At 43.0% G+C, this 22,354-nt stretch overlaps 1 protein-coding gene across 10 annotated transcripts in view; it reads left to right on the plus strand.

The window, feature by feature from the left end:
- LYPD6B (LY6/PLAUR domain containing 6B) overlaps window positions 1-22,354 on the plus strand; it is a 169,257-nt gene that overhangs the window by 53,520 nt on the left and 93,383 nt on the right. For 2 of the 10 annotated variants that reach the window (XR_012001520.1, XR_012001519.1), the window contains exon 2: window positions 18,397-18,527. The exons of the other annotated variants lie outside the window; for them this stretch is intronic. The gene's annotated coding sequence lies outside the window, so the exon portion shown is untranslated. The remainder of the gene's footprint in view (window positions 1-18,396; window positions 18,528-22,354) is intronic. 10 annotated transcript variants of the gene reach the window in all.

Consider the following 22,354-nt stretch of genomic DNA (forward strand, 5'->3'; position numbering starts at 1 on the left):
ATCCATCGTTGAGCCTAATAACAATCCTCCTTTCAAGATGACTATGCGGGCTAGGCTGTGAGTTCCCCAGAATGTGGAGCATAAAAAGCAAAACAAATAAAAATATGCTTTCCATCTGGGCTCACACTAACCCGGATCCCTCCTGCTGCCCCCTCCTTGTGACAGTTTTCACCCACACTCCTGTTGTGCGAACCAACCCTTGTTGAGGCGCTCATCTGGCAGGGCAGAGCGGTGTCCTCAGACGGAACACGTCTACTTTAAACAAGGGACCCTCCTGTAGTCTGTTCTGCAGCTTCAGTAATTGCTCTGGGCCCGCTGTTGGCCGGTGCTGCGTGCGCCCCAGCGGCGCGCCTCCAAACCCGGCCGACGGCCCGGCTTCCTGCAGCAGCACGAGGGAGCGGGCCACCCCCTGGGGGCTGCGCTCCGGCCCCAGGCAGCCTGGATGTGGCGGGTGACGGGGACAGGGCGAGCAGGGCTGAGCCAGCAACTGCTGCAGATGCCGAGGCTCAGGGAATACCTGGCGGGCCACCGGGTGTAGTTGTGCCCGTTGTTCATCGCACGAGGGCACCGGGCCACGAGGCTCAGCGGGCCGCCCTCCAGCCCTCGCTGTGGTGCCAGGCGGTGACAGAGTGGCCTGGCTCACGGCTCGCGTGGACCCCGGGTGGGGACCCCCACACCGGGTGCGCTCCCGGGACACCTCTCCCATGTTGGCACCTGTTCCTGATGTATCTGTACGATGGGGCCCGGGGCCGAACACCTGCCCCCCGGGGCCTGGGACCAGCCGGACTACTGTGGCCCCTCTGGATCCGCCGTGGCCTCGGGAGCTCAGGAGCCGGGTGGGAAGCCCCGTGGCTCGAGGGGGTCCCAGGGCGCACCTGCAGCACCCCCGGCCCTCCTCGATAGTCGGGGCGGCCACCGTTGGCCGGAGCAGGCCCCCACAGGCCCCTCTGTGCGTGGGCCGGAGCCTGTGTTCAGAGTGACCTTCTCTGCGGGGAAGCTCATCTCCATGTAGTCCAAGCCACCTCGGCAGCGGGACGGACTGCACCTGGGCAGCAGGACGTCAGTGGGAAACGGGCAAATGCAGGAGGGATTATCCGAGCGTGAGAAATACAGGGCCTCGCAGTGAGGCGGGTTTCTGGCGACTTGTGCTAAGAGGAGGCTGAAGCATTAGCACTACTGTGGGAGGGACCTGGGCTTCGGATGTGCCGTGTGCACGTGTGCTTCTGCGTGTGTGTGCACGCGTGTGCCCGGCCTGCAAAGGAAACCTGAGAGTCTGGGCTGCTCGTGTTCCTGCGGCCGGGCCTGGGAGACTAGGCGAGATCGCGGTGACGGGGACGCCAAGCAACGGGTGCCCCAAGTTATCTGTAGGGAGGAAAGGGCTGGATTAAGGCCAGAAAGTTCCTGAAGAGGAGCATGGCTGGTGGCACTTGCCCGAGGTCGTCTTCACACGTCCCTCTGCTCCTCTGCTTTTTCTTTCTCACGCACGAGCGTGTGGACCCCCAAGCCACCGATGCCCCCACCTGCCACCTCCCTGCAGAAGTCCCCACACAAGTGACCGTGCGCAGGAACAGGAGTGACCCCCAGAATCGGGCCGTTGTTTTCGCAGCCTCCTGGGTGAAGGGCTCTGCAACGCTGCGAGTCCGGCCGGTTCCTGCGGTAAAGGCATGGACGGTGGGTATCCAGTGGCGACGTGAGCTGATGTTTACAGAAAGGAAAAAAGTGTCATCTGATATGAGCTCAGAAAACTGCTGCCACAGGCCTTTGAGACAATTAGTTGAGACTATTTCACAGGGCATTAAGCTTAACAATGTCAGTCTGTTCCTAAATGTTCTTCAGGAAAGTTTCTGCAAGGAGGCCAAAACTTAGGTTGGCAAAAGGGCAACCTCAAATAGGCAATCTCATCTTTTTTTTTTTTTAAAACAGCTTTTTTGAGATAAAACTGACCTACAATAAACTGCACGTATTTAAAGTGTAATTTGCTAAATTTTGACATGTATATATCTGAGAATATCACCGTAATCAAGACAGTGAACACATTCATCACGCCTAAATGCTTTCTTGTGTATGTTTCTTTTCTTTTCTTTTTTTTTTTTTTTGGTAATCCCAACCTCCTGACCCCCTTCTCCTGGTGGGGAAATGCCTTCCGTCACTCTAAGTTGGCTTGCGTTTTCTAGAGTTTTAAGGGTACAGTGTATATTCATTTTTGTCTGGCTGCCTTCAGCATAATTGTTTTGAGATTCATACACATCGTGTGCATCGTTAGTCTATTTATTTTACTGGTGAGTGGCATCCCATTGTGTGGTCATGCCACAGTCTGTTCATCCATTCACCTGTCGATGGACAGACACTTGGACTGTTGGCAGCATTGGGCTAGTACAAGCTACTACGAGCATTTACGTAGAAGTCTTTGTATGGGTGTGTATGTTCTCTTCTCTCAGGAGTGGGTCATAGGAGTTGTAGGTTTCATCACCTACCACACTGTTTTTGGAAGAGTCATACCATTTTATGCCGCCATCGAAATGAGAGTTCCATTTCTGGTGTGAGTTCCAGTTCCACTGAATCCTTGCCAGCACTTGACAACATGTAAGCCTCTTTTACTTCTTTGTGGTGTTAATATTTCTTGAGTAATGGTGTTAAGCATCCTTTACATCCTATTTACCATTTGTATATCTTGGATGTGTCCATTTACAAAATGGGGTGGTTTTCTCATTACTCATTTGTTTATCCTTTTATATTCTTTTTTTAATTTCTTTTTAATAAATTTATTTTTTATTGGTGTTCAATCTACCAACATACAGAATACCACCCAGTGCTCATCCCGTCTATCCTTATATATTCTGAATGCAAATCTTTTATCAGGTATATGCTTTGCAAATATTTTCTCCTAGTCTGTGGCTTGTCTTTTTGTTCTAACAGTGTCTTTCAAAGAACTGAGATTTTAAATTTTGATGAAATCAAATATATATATATATATATATATTTTTTTTTGTTGTTGTTGTTGTTGTTGTTGTTTTTGTTTTTCTTTTACAGACCTTGCTTTGGGTGTCACATCTAAGAAATCTTCACCCAACCTGAAGCCACAAATATTTTCTCCTCCATTTTCTTCTAGCAGTTTAAAAATTTCAAATTGTACATTTGGGTCTGTGATCTGCGTGGATTTAATTTTTTTTCAGTTGGAGCCAAGTATGGATCAAATTTAAACTTTTTGCAAATATACATCCAATTGTCCAGCACTGTTTGCTAAAAGATATTTTTTTCCTCCATTGAATGGCCATTATGTGCCTGTTAAAAATGAGTTGTTTATATGTTTATTAACATGTCTATTCCTGAGCTCTGTTCTGTCTCGTTGACCTGTGTGCCTATCCTGACTTGATTACTTCAACTGTGTAATAAATCTTGAAATTAAGTAGTAGTTTCTGTTTCTCTGGGTTTTTTGCTTTTTTCAAATGAATTTTAGAATTGGCCTATCACCTTCTGTAAAAAGCCCCTTGCGATTTTGGTTGGATAGTGTTAAATCTTTAGACTGATTAGGGGAGAACTGCCATCTTAACAATATCTCCCTTCCAATCTGTGAATAAGGCTGTAACTCTCTATTCAGGTTTTCTTTTCTCTGTTTCAGTAATATTTTCAGTAAAGAGTTCCTTCCCATTTTTGTCAGGTTTATTCTTCAGTGGTTATTGTTTTTAATGATAATATAAATGATTTAAGATATTTTTTAAATCACTATTTGCTGCTGATATGTAAAAATACATTCTTTTTTTATATTGAGCTGGTATCCTGCAACCTTACTAAGGTCAATTATTAGTAGTTTTATTGAGCATTTTTTAAAATTTTCTACATGTATGGTGATGATATCCTCCATTAAGATATTTTTACTTCTGTCTGGATGCCTTTTATTCCATAGATTGACTTACTCTACTGGCTAGATGCTTCTGTAGAGTGGAATAGAAGAGGTGAGAGGAGACATCCTGGTTCTTGATGACAGAGGAAGGTATGCAGTCTTCTACTGTTGAGTGTGATTTTAACTGTAGGTGTCTTATGGATATCCTATCAGATTCAGGAAGTTCCTTCTGTTACTAGTATGCTGGGTGCTTTTTTACTTTCTTTTATTAGGAAGAGATGTTGTATTTTGTCAAGTGATTTTTCTGTCTCTTGAGATAATCATATGGTTTTACTTTTAAAGTCACCTAATAGGGGCACCTGGGTGGCTCAGTGGTTGGGCGTCTGCCATTGGCTCAGGGCGTGACCCCGGGGTCCCCGGATTGAGTCCCACATTGGGCTCCCTGCAGGGAGCCTGCTTCTCCCTCTATGTCTCTGCCTCTCTCTCTCTCTCTGTGTCTCTCATGAATAAATAAATAGAATCTTAAAAAAAGTCTTCTAATATAGTAAATTACATCATTTTTATTTTTCTGATGATTTTATACCAACCTTGCATTCCTGCAATAAAACCTATGGGATTATATGTTATCTTCTATATTAAATTCAGTTTGCAAAAATTTTGTTTAGAATTTTTGCATCTATTCATAAGAGATAGTGGTTTGCAGTTTTCTTGTAACGTCCTTTCTGCTTTTGGTATCAGAATGATGTTTCACAGAGTGAGTTGAAAGTATTATTATTACATTATTCTTTTTAATTTTTCTAGAAGGGCATGTGTGGAATTTGTATTCTTTCTTCATTAACGTCTGGTAGATTCACCAGTGAATGTATCTGGGTATTTTGTTTGTGGGAATGATTTAACTATGAATCCAAGTTCTTGAGTAGATACAGAGGTATTAAGGTTATCAATTTCTTGAGAAAGCTTTGGTAGTTGTGTCTTTCAAGGATTTTTTCATTTAATCTGTGATTTTGAAGTTATTACTATAAAGTTCATAGTATTCTTTCATTCTTTTAACATCTGTTGAATATGTTGTGATGTTAACTCTTTTTGATGTTTATAATTTGTGTTTTTTCTTTTGTTTTCCTAATCTACATACAGTGTTATAAAATTATCGCTCTCAAATACTAAGCTTTTAGTTTTATTTTCTTTTTTGGCCTTCTACTTAATTACTACTCTCATTTTTCCTTTCTTATGCTTATTTTGGGAACTTATTTTCTCTCATTTCTAGTTTAAGATAGAAACCAAGTTCATTGATTTGAGGCTTTCCCGAAGCATTTAGCATTTAGGCATTTAGTGCTATAAATTTTTTCTAAGAGTACCACATACTCTGTTTTCATTGAATTCAGAATACTCTCTAATCTTATTTTAACCTTTTCTTTGACTCATGGTTTAGGTTTATGTTTTAGTTTACAAACATTTGGGGATTTTCCAGAGATCTTTATTGCTAATTTAATTTTATGTAGTCAGAGAACTATGACTTGAAATATTTTTAATCTACTCAGATTTGATTTATAGACCAGAATATGTTCTGTCTTGTTAAATGTTCCATGTGCGCGTGAAGACAGTTTATTCTACTTTTGATTGGTATTCTATAATTGCTAACTAAGTCAAATTGATAGTAAATTCTTAATTATTTTCTGTCTACTTGTTTGATCAATTATTGAGAGAGGGGTATTGAAATCTCCAGTTATAATTATGGATTTGTCTAATTCTCCTTGCAGTTCAAGGAGGTTTTTTTTTCTCTCTCTCTCTCATATATTTTGAAGCTCTGTTAATAGATTCATAAATGTTTGGGATTATTCTGTCCTCTTGATTAATGACCACTTTATGAAATAGCTATTTTTAGTCCTAGAAACATAACTATATAAAATATATTGCTCTGAAATGTACCCTGTCTGGTGTTGTCACTCCAGGTTTTTTTTTTTTTTTTTGACTAGCATGGTATATCTTCTATCAATTTAATTTTAATCTATTTATATCTAAAGTATGTTTCTTGTAAGTAGCATATGGTTGGGGTATATCTTTTTCATTCAACTGACAACATTTGACTTTCATTTTTGGGGTATTAGAATGCTTGTAGTGAATGTGATTATTACTTATTACATAGGCTTCATGCCCAGCATGGAACCCAACATAGGGCATAAACTCACGACCCCGAGATCAGGACCTGAGATGAGCTTAAGAGTCAGACATGCTTAACCGACTGAACCATTCAGGTGCCCCTGAATGTGATTACTGATATGGCGAAGTTTAAGCCTTTCATCTTGCTACTTGTTTTCTAATTGGTCCTCTGGGTTCTTTGTTCCCTTTTCCTGTTTCTCAGGCTTCTTTTAAATTGAGTTTTTTTTTTTAAAGATTTTTATTTGATCTTATTAGCTAATTTAAACCTTATTAAAGCTTATTAGCTTTATTTTTTGTAATTATTGCTATAGCTTATATTTGATGTCTTTAACTTATCCTAGTCTGCCTCAAAGTGATATCAAAGTGATATTATTTCACTTCACTCATAGTATAAGAATTTTATAATAGTATACTTTTATTTCTACTCCTCTCCCCAGCCTCTAATGCTATTTTTTCATTTTAGTTCTATATATGTAGGAAATCTATATAACATTTTAGTTATATATTATATATATTATATATACTATATATATTATATATTATAGTTTAGCTATCTATATAACATTTTAGTTCTATATATGTAGGAAATTCCACAATACACAGAAAAGATTTTTGTTTAAACAGACCTTGATTTATTAAGAGACTTAAATAATAAGAGACAGTCTTGTGTTTATCCATATACTTAGGATTTTTGGTATTTCTCATTCCTTTCTGTAGATCCATTTTCCACTTTGTATCTTTTTTTTCTTTTGTTTGAAAGACTTGAAAGTTTTTGTAGTGCAGGTCCTAAAGTTATTTCACCTTTGTTTTTGAAATATATTTTTTACTAGGTATAAAGTTCTAGACTGATGGGGTTTTTTTTTTTTCCCCTTTCAGTATTTTTAAAGATGTTGAGCCATCTTCTCACTCACATTGTTCCTGGTGAGAAATCTGCTGTGCTCCTGATCTTTGTTCCTCTGGACATAATGTGTCTTTTTTCTCTGATCAGTTTTTAGCATTTTCTTTTTTACTACTGTTTTTGAGGAGTTTGATAGTTATGTGTCTTGCTATAGTTTTATTTATGTTTCTCATGCTCTGGGTTCATTAAGTGTTTTAGACCTGTAAGATGATTGTTTTAATCAAATTTGGAAAACATTTAGCTCATTTATTTCTCCTGCTCTTATCTTTAAGGGAACTCCAATTATATGTATCTTAGGTAACAAAGTTGTTTTATAGTTCACTGATGCTCTATTTTTTTAAATTTGTTTCATTTTGGGGAGTTTTTATTGCTATGTTGTCAAGTTTCCCGATCTTTTGTTCTGGAATGTTTAGCCATTAATTGTCTTCAATGTGTTTTTCATCTCAGAGGTTGCAATTTCTTTTGTAGAAGTTTGATTGGGGGTTTAAACATTTTTTTCTTTTAAAAAACTTAAGTAGAGATAGATTACAGCTATGATAGCTTTAATGTCCTTGTCTGTCAATTCTAACATCTGTGTCTGTTCTGGGTGATTTTGAATGATTTTGTTTTCTCCTGCTTCTTAGGCTGGTAATCTTTATTTGCTGGACATTGTGAATTTTACCGCCTTGGGTGCTGGATATTTTTGTATTCCTATAATATTCCTATAAACATTCTTGAGCTTTGTTCTAAGATGCAGTTAGGTTTTTTGGAAAGTTTGACCATTTTTTATAATTTTTATATTTGCTAGGCAGACCATAGTAGCATTTAGTTTAGAGTTAAGTATTCTCCACTACTGAGTGAGGGCCCTTCTGAGGACTATATTCTATGCCCATGAATTATGAAGTTTTACAATCTGGCTAATGGAAATGGCAACTGTAGAATATTACATATTATATTCCATTTTAATGTAAAATATACATATATTATGGATGTTTCCCTTATTTATTTAGTTATTGTTTTATGAATACATATAATGTGATAGACATCAGACATAGAATAGCAAAAAAAAAACCTTGCTCTCAACAAGTCTGCATTCTGTGGCTGGAGACTTACAGGGCAGTAGTTATATAAGATGTCAGGTAGCAATATGTGCTTTGAAGAAAATCAGAGTAAGGGGAGTGAACATGATGGTGAGTGGGATAGGGTACAGAAATATGCGTGGGAGTAATTCCTTGGAAAGATGACATTTGAGTAGAAATTAGCATATGAAGTAAAGGATCGTGCCAGGTGGCTCTCTGGGGGAAAGACATTCTAGATATTTGAATAAGTGCTAAGATGGAATGAATAGCAAGGAGAATGGGTTTGGCTTGTTTTGAGGAAGATCAAAGAGGTTGGTATGGTTGGGGTGCTGGTAGAAAGTAAAGGAAGGAAGGGGGGGGTGGTGAGGGCAGAGAGAGCACTAGGACAGTGGGAGATCATATAAGGCTTTGCTGCATGTGATAAGAACTTTGGGTTTTGCTCTGAGGGTGATAGGAATCATTTAGGGGTTTTGAGAAAGGTAATGGTATGACCTGCCTTACCTTTTTGAAGGTATGCTATGTAGCCATGTGGAGAATTGACTGTAGGTGAAGGGCAGTAACAAGATCAGATTAAAAGCTGTTATAATCATTCAGACCAAAGCAGTTGGTAGTGGTAAAGGCAATGGGGAAATAGGCTCAGGATACCTTTAGAAGTTAGAACCTGCAGGATTTGTTGATGGGCTTAGATGTAGGATAAGAGAAAGAATGAAATTAAGAATGGCTCCTCAGTGCTTTTGTTTAGTTTTTGCCCCTTCTCCTTGCACGCCGGATACACAACAAGAAAAGAAGTTGCCATTAGTAGAATGGAGAAGACTTGGGGAAAAGAATCGAGTTCAGGTTTGACATGTTGAGTTTAAGATTCCCTATACAATGTCCAGTAAAACATTACAAGGCTAGAGTTTAAGGGAGAAGTCTGGGCTGGAGAGCCATTAACATGTACAAGACATGTGAAGCATGGGCCTAAATGAGATCACCTAGGGAATGAGTATAGATGGAGAATGGAAGAAGGCTGAGGATTGAATTATTCTACATTTAGAGGTTGGGAAGATGAGGAAGAGCCATCAAAGGAGATCAAGAAGGAATAGGTAAAGAGGCAGAACGAGAGCTTGGAGAGGGACATCCTAGGAGCTAAGAGAAGGAAGTGTTTCAAGAGTAGAGGATGTAGTGTACTATGTCAGCCACTATTCAGAATTTAAGAAAATAAGGTCTTAGAATTGACTTTGGGACTTGGCAAGGTGAAGGGCATTGGTGACCTTGACAAGTGCCGGCTTGTGGAAGTGGCAGGAATGAAAATCTGATTGGGGTGAGTTCCAGAGAGCCTGGGGAGAGGAGCTGGCCATAGTGAGCATGGGTGGTCTTTGGAATCGTGTTGTGAAGGGGAACACAGGAAGGGAGTGAGAGCAGATGGAAATGCCCACCATACTTAGATGTCTTAAAGGAGACTCAAGAGAAGGGCACCCTGTGGTTACCTCTGAGAGAGACTGTGTGGACTTGGGTATAGAGGAGATGGAGGAAACATTGTGTATTGTTTTTTCTTCTTCATTATGCTTGTAGTGCTCTTATTGAGAAGCAATCCTCACAGGGTTTATATCAATACATGAATATACATATAAAGATAGAATATGATATACATGGTGTTATGTTAAATCAGGAAAGAACTATGCAGAGAAAAGGAAGAAAATGCATAAAATATTCAAAATAATGTATAAATGGAATGAACTTTGGAATCAAAGTACTAAGAGCTTCCATACAAATCACTTCATGTCTCTTAGCCTTGGCTTCTTTATTTGTAAGTAATAAATAAAAATACTAGCATCAAGGGTTAATATGAAACTGGAATAATGTATGTTATGTGCCTGTTATTCCTTTGAGGTTTCCATATTGTCTCATGTTTTAAAAGGGACAAAATATTCATGAATTTCTAGTATAGTTAAAAGTTTCACTAGTGTAGTGAAAATAGATTGGGATAGCAGTTAGTAGCATTTGGTTCTTGGTTATCTCCTATTCAGTATAGTTTCTGTGCTTTTAACAACCAACAAGTCAATAAGTAGTTTAAGTAGAAACATCAGGTGATTTTTTTTTTCCCTTGCCCAGGTGACTCACTGTTGTTGAACAAAAGCAGAAGGTATATGGGGTGGGGAGGACTGAAAGCTCAGTTGGTACTGACCATCTGAAAAATTAGCTGGAGAAAATCCAATGAATGCATCAAAAAATAGGTTAATGAAAATGTGATTTCCTTTATCGATACCTCCAAGGCCTGTATCTGCTGGCTGGGTTGAGGTCTTCTGTATGGCTTGTGAAGAGCACTGCTTGTAAGGACAGCTCTGGATTAACTGTTGTCCTGGTGTCATTACTTATAACGTCTCCTCTTGCTTCCAGAAATGCCCCAGTGCAGAAGACAAATTATAAGGTTCCCCTACTTAAGGGATGTGGAACCTGCAAAAGTTTTCACAGTGATGCTCTTGGATGGTTTTGCTCGAAGATTTGTATATTAATATGGGGAATACAGTAAGATTAAAAGGACGTCCAGGTCAGTTTCCAGATTGAAATTCTGTGATAAAGTGGAGAAAGAAAGCATTTGGGATGGGACAGTGGCATTTTCTGTCCTGGCTAGATGGGCAGCGTAAATGTGGGTTCTTAATATAGGCCAGAGGGAGCCATGTTAAGTATGACACATTGCAAATACTAAGGCTTTATTTAAATGAAAAGTGCTTTCATATGTACTATTCCATTTGAGTCTCACCATAATATCTGGTTTGATTTTTTTTTTTTTTTAAATAGTTGTGGGAATAGCTGGTTATTGATCTGGAAATAAAATTCGAATCTCCTCATGCTCTTTCCATTATAACACAAGCATTGGAAAGCCTTTGCCATAATCTCCAGGGAAGGCTTTTTCTGACTAGGACAGAAAGTGCATTGAGGCGGCTTCCTGGAGTGAACCATATGGTTACCTGTTCAAAAGACCAAGTTACCTTTACTCTCGGCAGTGGCTTTGGTACATAAGGTGTTAGACTGGAATCCTTGCCTATCTCCAATGTTATTAGTATTATTTTTTAAATTTTTCTTTAAAGATTTATTTTTGATTTATTTATTTTACAGCATACAAGCAGGGGGAGGGTCAGGGGGAGAGAATGGAGCCCGATGGCGGTACTCAATCTCATGATCCTGAGACCATGATCCCAGCTGAAATCAAGGGTCAGCTACTCAACCGACCGAGCTACCCAGGTGCTTCAATTTCCAACAAACAGAAAAGCAGTTGGTTGACTACTATCAGATTTGGGTACATGCTATTTACCTTAACCTTGGGAATTCCATTGCTTCCTTTTCCCCTCTGAAAGTCCAGTAAAGCAAAGGGCAGGAGGAGAATCATGGACAGAACAGTTAAAAGAGCTTCGAGGGATTGAATTGATATCATATGAGGCTCCTGCTTAGTACCTAACTTCACATACCAACTTCTAAATTAGGTATTACAGTATGGAATTTACGGATTGAAAGAAAAAAAAATTGGAGCTTATAGCTAATTACTCTTTCAACTATTTTTTTCTTTTTCTGAATGCACAATCTTTGGAGAAGTCTTATTATAAGTAATGCTTTTATCTCAATGCCAAGTGATATTTCATTTTGATCTAGGAATCCAGGGTTTGGATATGTATTTTTTTTGCAAAATGTTAGCATATTGTCCTGCTAAATTAAATAATGACAAAGGAAAACTTCAATGCAGCTCTTTCTTACTATCCTGAAATCCTATCAAGACCCCACATATTTGAGAGAAGGAAATTGTACCTTAAGGTTTAGCACAGAAGTCATAAAGGTGGGGTCTCTGTAAGAGCTGGGCTGTCAGCAGCCTGCAAATTACAACTCTAGGGAGTGTCAAAACTTAAAGTTCGTCTTTAACATAAAGGGGGTTCACACAGTGCGACTCTGAGAGCTAATCTTTAGTGACAGATGAAGAGAAAGGAGCCTCAAGTGTTGTCAGGAAAATCCAAGTCTTCTATCCTAAGCACTTTTGACTTTCTAGACATCAGCCAGTCATTGCCAAGAATACGTCTGAAGGGACTGATCCCAGCTATTTGAAAGGGCTTTCTTTTTGTATAAGGTGCTTAGAGAATCATGTAGTATTCTGTTCTGTGGCATATTTTACATATAACTTGACCACAAATAACAGTGATCCTAATGATTTTTTTTCCCTCCAAGTTGATGGCAGCACGGACTTGTGCAAAGAAAGCTCATGGAGCTGGGAGGCAATCCTGACCATGACAATTCAGATTTTACTACCAATAAGCTTGTTTAAACCTTTGTTACCCCAGTTTTCACATCTGTAACCAGATTCTAACAATCTACCTTATTGGGATAGTTTTGTGGTCAAATGGATGATTAGATGTCAGATCCTTTGAAAAGTAGAATCTTGCCTCTGGTAGACTCACATGCTCACCTGCACCTCGTTCATCTTCATGGGAGGGTTTCTCTTCCTGGCCCCTCTTGCAGCTGGGCAGGTCCTGTGACTCTTCGTGGCCAGTGGGTTGTGGTTGGACACGACACGAGTCACTTCCGGGCCAGACTGATTAGTTGGTGTAAGACCCTTTGGCATGCTCTTTCCCTGTTGTGGTGATTGTGGGAATATGTTTCCACCTTTGGAGCTGCCTGGAATGCTAAGACAACACGTGGAAGACGGTTACTTCAGAGAGGTGCCTGGACCCACCACAGGCTTCGATGCAGCAAGAGACAGACCTAGGGTGTCAGATCACGGATGCTGAGGGATTGCTTGTCATGCAGCATAACCAGCCAATCCAGGCAGCTCTCTGTATCAAGGGATCATTGGTCAGAAGTCTTCTAGACTCCTTCTAATATTTACCCATGATTTACTGGTGTTTCATATTCTGACACCTAATGGACTTGAATCTGATTATCGTGACTCTCGGCCCAACCTTCCACCCCTAAGACTCTCCACTGTCCTTTTGGATATAACCTGAAAGGATGCACTGTATTGGCAGTCGTACCTAGTGGCAGTTACAACATAAAGGGAGAGGTGGTAAGCCCAAGAAGCAATGCACCTGGCATTTGATGGGCAGTCAACAAACCTTTCCGGGCAGTAGGAAGAGCAATTGGATGATATGGTCGTTACCAGTGATTCCATGTGGCAAAATGGAGAAGCCAACACTCAGTTCTCCTCGCACTTGCCTCAGAAGCAGGGTTTGGCACAGTTCGTCACTCTTTCTTGAAACTCTTTTTGATCCTTGGCTTCCTAGACACTAGCGTCTTCTAGTTTTCCTCCTGTCCTAGCAACCACTCCTTGGTATTCTTTGCTCAATCCTCTCGTGCCTGATATCTAAATACTGAAGTGCCCTGGAGTGCAGTCTTTGGAGCTCTTCTCTTTTATTTGAATCTCTCCATCATATCTGCTTTTTGTTTTATTATTGATGACTTATTTTTATTGATTTATACAGTCTCTTTTATATAGGATATTAACCCTCTATCATATATTGCTAAGAATTTTCCTCGCTCATCATTAGATTTTTACTTTATAGTTTTTCCATGTAGAATTTGTCATTTCTACATAATCAAATACGCCATTTTTAAAATGGTTTTTGGAATTGTGGGATTTGAGGGATTAGTTAATGTGTGATATGATGATACTTAAAATATGAAATTGCTCCTATATTAAAGACCAAATCATTGGTCTGGAGTTGTTCTCTGGGTTGGTGGTTACATGGTGAAGGATCATGTCATTCCAATCCATATTCTTGATAAATTACACTTGTTACTATAACAATAATTTATTGCTATATAGCAACTTCAAATTTTAGTTGATTGAAACACCCATAATCATTTATTATCTTTCATGGTGTCTGTGGATCTGGAAATCAGAAGTGGCTTGGCTGGGCAATTCTGGATCAGTGTTTCTCGTGAGATATGCACATGTTGGCCAAAGCTGCCATCATTTGAAGACTTGGCTGGGGCTGAATTATTTATGTCCAAGGGAACTCACGTACCTGGCAAGTTGGTCCCTCTTTATATGGGCCTTTTTATGGGACTGCTTGAGTATCCTTATGACCTGGTTATTGATTTTCCCCAGAGCAATTGATCCAAGAGACCAAGGCAGAAACTCCGGTGTCTTCTAGGATCCAGCCTCAGAGGTCAAACATTATCACATTCATCTAATTTCATAGGTGGCATAATAGACCAGTCCTACTTCAGAGTGTTGTGGGGTATGGAAGGATACTACTAAAGGCATGGCCACCAGGATGTGAGATCCTTGGGGGACCACTGTGGAGCTTGGCTACCACAGTAACCACATGGTATTCCTTATTTGAGAAGTTTTCTTGGGTTTGATACAGCTTCTAAACTTAAAATACGGGAATGCCAACTGATGAGTATTGGGTTTTATCCAAAGCACTGTTAACTTTACACGCTATTAAAGTAGCAAAGAGATGGATGAGTATTTGCAGACTGCTGGAGTAGGCCCCTCAGGGCAGAAGATGTCCGAGATTACACCGATGTACATCTCCCAGTATACTTTCTGGGACTAATGTCGTTCTTGACTTTCTACTTCCTCTATACCTCTCTGAATTCAAATATTTTGAAGAAAATAAGTCACATAGGGGCCAGACAATGTCTAAGAGGAAAATAGCTGCTAATAATAGCAGTAACTTTTATAAATCACTTGCTATGTGCTAGACACAGAACAGACCTTTTTATAAGTTACATCTTATTAAGTCCTTCCACCAGTTGTTGATGGAGGTAGGTTTGGTTTTTTTTTTTTTAAGATTCCATTTATTTGAAGGGGCCAGGAGGAGCAGAGAGAGGGGGACGAGCAGACTACACACTGAGTGCGGAGCCTGATGGGAGGCTTGATCCCACAACCCTGAGATCATGCCCTGAGCCGAGATCAAGACTTGGATGCTTAACCGACTGAGCCACCCAGGTGCCTTGGAAGTGGATATTATCCTTTTAGTAAGTATGGCAACACTGGTGATCATAGTAATTCACCCAACGGCATGGAGTAGGTGGTTGAGCTGCTATCTGAAGCCGAGTTTGTCGGTCTCCAAAGGCCGTGGTTATTCTACTACCTCTTACTGCCTCCTGTTGATATAAACATAGGTACATAAAATGTTTGAGCATGAAAGTCGAAAAACTGTAGCGCTGTGCATTTTCCAGGACAATCTGTCAAAGGTAAAAGGCTCAGGAAAACGTAATCCCGGACACGAAGGCCCTCTGAAGATGAAGAGTGCTTTATGAATGTAGGGTGGCAGTGTTGTTCATAGTGTTCAGCTCAGAGAAGTGAGAAAATGAATCATGTGTAATTCCTCTATTTCTTCTTCAGTCAGAGTATAGCAGAACACCTGCCCATTAATCCTCACCCTGTTAAAACAAGAACTGCCTAGCCAGGTAGTACATTGGAATTAATGCGTAATTAAAGAAAATTATCGTCCGCTCAGCTATGAAATAGGAATGGCAATATTTCAAGTTAATATATATCCTAGACAAATAAATGTTCTAGATTAGGAAACTCTGCTGAAATGTATAATTTAGGGAGATATCAAATCATCGGTTTAAGATTAAAGCGTGAAGAGCTTTCTGTCGGTATTAAGCCCTCCGCTGCAATGCTGACGGGTGTCGAGTTTGTCTTCAGTACCGAGACCTGGTCTTTCTGACAACCGCCGTTTAAGGGAAACCAGCCTCGGGCGCGGGGACAGCGTGCTTCTCTTGGGTTGCCCCTCTCCTGACGTGTTTGTTGGTGGCACTAGCACATTAGCAGTGACCTGGGGGGCGGGTTGGGGGTGGGGTGGTCTGTGGCCCTCATTACCGGGCCTGGGCAGCGGGCCTGCAGACAGCGGCGGCAGCAGCAGAGGCTTGATTTCATTTAGAAGGAGTTGGAGGAATGGGAAGAAGGTCATAGCTGTCAACCTGTCAACACTCTGCTAGATAGGATCTCCTTGAGGAAGAGCATGAAACGTATTTTAAAACCTCCAGTGAAGGCCCCCACGTGACAGCGTTCGTCTTACCGCTTTCTAATCAAGGTGCCCGGTCTCTGACACAGCGCTCTCCGCACGGCACCCCCAAAATTTGTCTAAGAAAAGGGTTCCGTTTTCAGTTGCCCCAGCTAGAGTCAGCACGTGGTCCGTGTAGACAGTGGGGTGGACGGGAGAGAGCCAGAAACCTACCCCTGCAGTTGGCTTGGGTTTCGCGGAGGCGGGTTGGTAGGCCTCCCGCTCGGTAGGCCTCACGCCGGCAGGAGGCGGCTTGTGGGTTGGAGGGGAGGGGGGCACTTGGTCAGGGGGGCTTCACCGGCTGTAGCCCCGAGGACTCGGGATCGTACGCGCTGTGTTCTATTTCTAAGGAGGTTTTAGAAAGACACACAGTCCTTAGAGTTTGAGTCCTCCAGTTGGAATTTAGTTTTGTGGAGTTGTCCTTGCTGTGTGGGTGCAAGCCTACTGTTGCTCAGTTAAAAGACTTACGTTCAAATGTATGAATAGAGTCTCTTCTGATCCTCCTCTCATTTAAGCTTTTTTTTTTTCTTTCCTTTGCTGTTGCTGTGAAGTCTTAATAGTATTTCATGGCGGCATCCTAGTCCCTCAGGCAGATAATGTCATAATATTTTCTTACTTTAGGACATCTAGGTTGTTTCCAGAATTTCCCCTGCTAGAGCTAATGTAATAAACTCTTTCACAAGGCTTGCTTTTTTAGTTTCCTGAGGTATTATTTTTTTAGCTGAATTTCCATGACTGGTCCTAGAGGGTCAAGGCCACTTTTGTTTCTGTGATTATCTTCACGGGTTTGCCTCCCTGATAGATGTTTTTTTTTTTCCCCTTGTTGTTGATTTTGAGCATTTCATCTGTACTCGGGGTTTGCGGGGTACTGAGCTGCCCAGTGGATTTGGTGATTGTATCCGTGAGGGCCCCACGGGACGCAGACTCACCTGGTTGGCCCCGATGAAGGGGGCTCAGTGGGTTCCACCCGCGGCATGTCCTCCCGGCCCCCCTTCCTCGCCTGCCCCACCCCGGGCCGCCAGAGCCACCCCAGGCCGGCCAGCACAGGCACCTGGAGGAGCGGTCTGCGGGGGCCCCCCTGGGGACCGTGAGCGCAGCGCAGACAGTGGACCTCAAGTGGTGGAGCCCGAGGTCGCGCTTGCACACGCACACACTTGCACATGCACACGCACCCAAGCCACCCAGCCCAGTGGTGATGGGAGTTTGTTTCAGTGGCTGCTACAGGGCGGCGTTTGTAGCCTCTCCGCTTGGGGTGATAGTTAACATCTGTCTGGACTCGAGTCTCCGAGACGCGCTCAGTACTGCATTTCCTTTATTACGAAAACTAGGGATCCGGGGGCTCAGAGGGAGTGCTCGGCCTGGGATGACTGAGTCCCACGTGGTGGCTCCCGGGTCGCAGCTGACGCTGTTCCCACCAGGCCTCCCAGCCCTCCTCCAGCCCCCCCTCCTCCCCCGCTCCTCCAGGTGTTGACCCAAGTGTGTCTCTGGTTTAGGACACACCAAGGGCACAGGGTGGTCCGTAGGCACCTGCTCCCGGACAGCGTTCCCCGGGGGGAGCTGAGGACCCCCCAGCTTTTGTGACCTCGGGTTTGTGAGTCTTGTGGAAGAATTTGAAGACGTTGCTTTCATTTGGTTGGCAATAAAAATTTTATCTAGGCCTATCCTGGATCACTGGATAGCTGTCTTATAACTAAGCACTGGGGGGCGCCTGGGGGGCCCAGCGGGTGAGCACCTGCCTTCAGCCCAGGGCGTGACCCCAGTGTCCCGGGACCGAGTCCCCCATCGGGCTCCCTGCAGGGAGCCTGCTTCTCCATCTGTCTGCGTCTCAGCCTCTCTCTGTGTCTCTCATGAGTAAATACATCTTTTTTTTTTTTTTAATAACTGGGATGTGACTTTCAATGTACATTGAGATCTGTGTTCAAATTAGTGTCAAGTAGAACCTTGTTTAAATGTGGAGAGCGCCTAAGAAAAACCAGCATAGGATTAACCTGATGCCGAAGCGCTATTTACATTTAAAGACCAAGTGCCCACCGGGCAGGTTGGGGAGGAAAGCTTTCGCAGCACTTCTGGAAGGGGAGGTGGTGGAAATGCAGTCTTCACGTAGACCACGCGAGCACATGCTTGCCAAGCTTCGGAGGGCCCATGGACCACTGTCCGTGACCAGTGACGTACGTGTCGGCCCTGGGCAGCACGTGCCTGCAGCAGAACGTGACCTAGCGTGGCAATTGTGGTTATAATTCAATGCTGTTGGTTCTGCAGTTTGGTTGTATTTGCTTATACATGTGCCTTGGTTCGTAGATACAGGGTAATATGTCTAAAGATTTTGTACCTGGTTTTATATTCTTGTTTTCTAAGCAAAACACTAAAAGCAAAATTAACATTTGGTCATTTGAGGGAACATTTCTTTCTTTTCCTTTTTTTTTTTTTTTTAAAGACTTATTCACTTATTTTTAGAGAGGCGGAGGGGAGAGAATTTCCAAGCAGACTCCTTGCTGAGCTTGCAGCCCCATGTGGGGTTCCATCCCATGAGATCACAACCTGAGCCAAAACCGAGAGGCAGACGGTCAACTGACCGAGCCACCCAGGTACCCCACTCATTTTTCTTTTTAAAAAAAAAAAGTCTACATATGATTCAAGTTGGACAATTACAGTGGAGTCAACACTGGACTGGTAATTTCTGCCTCTGTGAACTGATTAAAGGAGGGAGGAAGGAAGAAATCTTTTTAAAACCTCTCTTTTAGTGCTAAAACGACTTTATGAATCTTCATATCAAGAATTCATGAGGTTTTGGGTGATTTAGTAGCACATATTTAGGAAATATGACCTAGGAATCAGCCAACAGGATCCCCATGGCTCATCTGCTCCATGATTTTCTTGTTCGGGACTCTTCTCTGCAGAATCCAAGGCTGATTCTTCCTATTTCTGCCATAACCAAGTAGCATGGTAAAATTGGGTAAATGTTTGGGGACTGATTTTCTGAAGTATTAATTTCATCAGTTGAAAATATTTTTTTTAAATTTTTTTAAAAAATTTTTTATTTATTCATGATAGTCACACACAGAGAGAGAGAGGCAGAGACACAGGCAGAGGGAGAAGCAGGCTCCATGCACCAGGAGCCTGACGTGGGATTCGATCCCGGGTCTCCAGGATCACGCCCTGGGCCAAAGGCAGTCGCCAAACCGCTGCGCCACCCAGGGATCCCATCAGTTGAAAATATTAAAGAATGTCTTTGGGGCGCCCAGTGGCTCAGTCGGTTAAGCATCCAGTTCCTGGTTTCGGCGCAGGTCATGACCTCAGGGTTGTGAGCTCCAGCCCCACGTAGGCTTCACGCTCAGCAGAGAGTCCACTAGAGCTTTCTCGCCCTCTGCTCCTCCTCGTGGCCCCCTCCCTCTGTCTCAAAAAAATAAATCTTAAAAAAAAAATGGAAGGAGGTCTCTTCATTTCTCACCGTATTGCCTCCCCACCCCATCCCGCCGTGTTCTGTGGATTTTGAATGCAATACTTCTGGGGGTGGGGGGGTGGAGAGCAATACATAGTCGTCTCTGGGGCTGGGAGAAATTGCCTTATAATTATCAGTGACGATTTTTCTCCTGGGCATTGTCTTCTCTATGCACATAGGCAGGTAACTTATGTTAACACTCAAGGCAGCTACATGCATGTGGGGAGAAACAACAGGTAGTGGCGTGTTTGGTATTAAATGCACGGGTCTGTTTTTTAGGCAGAAGCTATAAAACACGGTATGTAACTGAGGCATCAGAGGGTACCGTGGACAGCTGTGCCCGCGGGAGTAGCCGGGGATTCCTAACCAGACAGCATCTTTTCTTTTCTTAGCAGCTCTCAAGACCAGAATCACTTCTAACGCTTCCGAAGCTGTAGTAACGGAGGGGTCATTCGCTGTTGTCCCCGTTCACGGATTCTTCTGATGGAGGTCTTCAGCGATGACAGGTCTTAAATAACTTGGAGCTGGCATTGAAATGTGCGGCTCTGTTTCCCCCTTGCCAGTTGACCTTTTACTGTTTGCTTTAGGGTTATGTAAAAAGGAGCCTGCGTTCCACAAGTTAGGATTCAGAGCTGACAGTGCAGCTCCTCACCGGTGTCTCCCCCGACCAACCCCACTACCCGAATGATGAGAAGGGATGGACTGGCCACCAGAAGCTCCTCTGGATAATTTTCCTGGAGGCCAACCCTAACACTTAAGACCCAAACTCAGTAACCAAGTCACAAGGGGAGCCTTTGAAGAAGGAGGTCCTTGGTTGTGATTTTTATTTTCTCAAGAAGGAAGTTAATATGGGATGATGAGGTCAGATTGCACTTTGCAGAAAAATTCCAGGAGGAAATTGGACTTTCCCAGGTGAACATAGACCTGTGGCGTCCTCTCTTCCCTGCCACCCCAAAACTCTCTCTGTTGGTGAGACCCAGGAGCTCAAACACATCCTCACGTACCAGTCAGTGCAGTGACTTCACAAATCCCTAATCCCCACGCCTGTTTGCCCAAGTCAAACAATGTGTAGCCCCAACAAAGCCCTTCACAAACAAAGCCACACCTAGTCTGGTCTGCAAGTGGAGTAAGTGGATTACTTTCTAGACACAGCTGAAAGTTTGGCTGCAAAAAAACACCGCCTTTCATCTGCCTCTGGGCCTTTTCTTGGCTCAAAGCCGTTTCTCGTTTCTCGTGTCTTAGGGACCGACCTGGAAGCCCCTTCGGTCAGGAAACATGTCAGAGCTGCTAGTTCTTCCCCACCCCCCAACTCTTCCCACCTGGATCACAAACTGGGGAGGGGCAGGTGTAAGGGGAGACAGAGAAAGGGGAGGCCTGGTGTGCTCCGGGCCAGTTAGGGCCCTGCTGCCAGTTTCCCCCTTTGTGAATGAGGTTCAGTAGGGTCATAACCCCTTTCTAAGCAACATGGGAGCACTTTAACGACTCTCATGAATTATATTAATGTTATCTCATATTCTAGGGTTTTATTTTTTTTTAAAGACTTTATTTATTTATTTGAGAGAGAGCAAGCACAGCAGAGGGAGGGGCAGAAGCAGGCTCCCTCTGAGCAGGGAGCCTATTGTGGGGCTCGATCCCAGGACTGAGCTGAAGGCAGACGCTTAACCTACTGAGCCACCCAGGCACCCCTAATGTATGAGTTCTGATGATTTTTTACCGCCAAAAGATACACTTTAGTTTTAGCACTGTTTTACAGATACTGGTAAAAATATCTGTATAAAATTACCTACGTGTTTACTGTCTTTTCTGCTGGTCATTTCTTGCATATCACATATTCCTCTGGGTTCACTGTCTTCCTTCCCAAAGTACATCCTTGGGGCGTGGACTCTTGGTTTTGGCTGAGGTCATGACCTCAGGGTTGTGGAATCTGCACTCAGCAGGGAGTCTGCTGGAGTCTCTCTCTCTCTTTCTCTCTCCCCCTGCCCTGCACACACACTCTTTCTTTAAAATAAATAAATCTTTATTTTTATTTTTTAAAAAGATTTATTTGTATTTATTTATGATAGACATAGAGAGAGAGAGAGAGAGAGAGAGGCAGAGACACAGCCAGAGGGAGAAGCAGGCTCCATGCAGGGAGCCCGACGTGGGACTTGATCCCGGGATTCCAGGACCACGCCCTGGGCCAAAGGCAGGTGCTTAACTGCTGAGCCACCCAGGGATCCCCTAAAATAAATAAATCTTTAAAGCACATCCTTTAAGGCATTTCTTTAGGGAAATGTGATGGTAATAAACTCTCCGTCTTTGTTTACAAGGAGAATGAAATAAATACGTCCTTAAATAATAGCTTCACTGGGTGTTCTAGTTAAGAAAAATTCAACTGAGTAAATTTGGGAGATCTAATTGGCTTTATTAATAGGTTCATGATTCAGGCAGCATCCCATCTGGCAGGGAAAGGGGTGCCCTTGAGGGATCGTACGAAGCGGAAGGAGGATGGGGCAAGCAAGCCGTTAGCAAAAGGACAGACCGGATTGTTCAGGTGAGGTCACCGCTCCTGGGGGCTGCAGGAGTCTGAGGACAATGACTGGCCTCCCCTTCTTCTGGGTCCATTGACGGATCTCCTCGTCGGTGCTGATCAGAAAATCCCTGGCCGACCCGTTAAGACTTACATCTCTGGGGGAGGTTGAAACTGCGGTCAGGTTAGGTGTGAGCCCCAGTGTGGGCACCCGCTGCAGTGACACCGTTTTGGGCCTGTGGCTTCTTTGTGACCTAGTTAATAGTCCTCCTCCTTACACTTGGAAGGTCGGATCACTTCTGTTTTCTGACTTCAGTTGCCTTTGTGAAAGCCATCGGTCTGATTGTCCATCTGCCTCGTGGGGGCCCTTCTATCCCTGTCTCTGGTACCCGTGCTGTGGTGTCAGGGCACCTAGATGTGGAATTCTTGTTTTGCTTGGCCTGTAGCGTTTTCTTTCTTTGTAT

Source organism: Vulpes vulpes, chromosome 5 (genome assembly GCF_048418805.1).
Source record: "Vulpes vulpes isolate BD-2025 chromosome 5, VulVul3, whole genome shotgun sequence".
NCBI classification, from domain to species: domain Eukaryota; kingdom Metazoa; phylum Chordata; class Mammalia; order Carnivora; family Canidae; genus Vulpes; species Vulpes vulpes.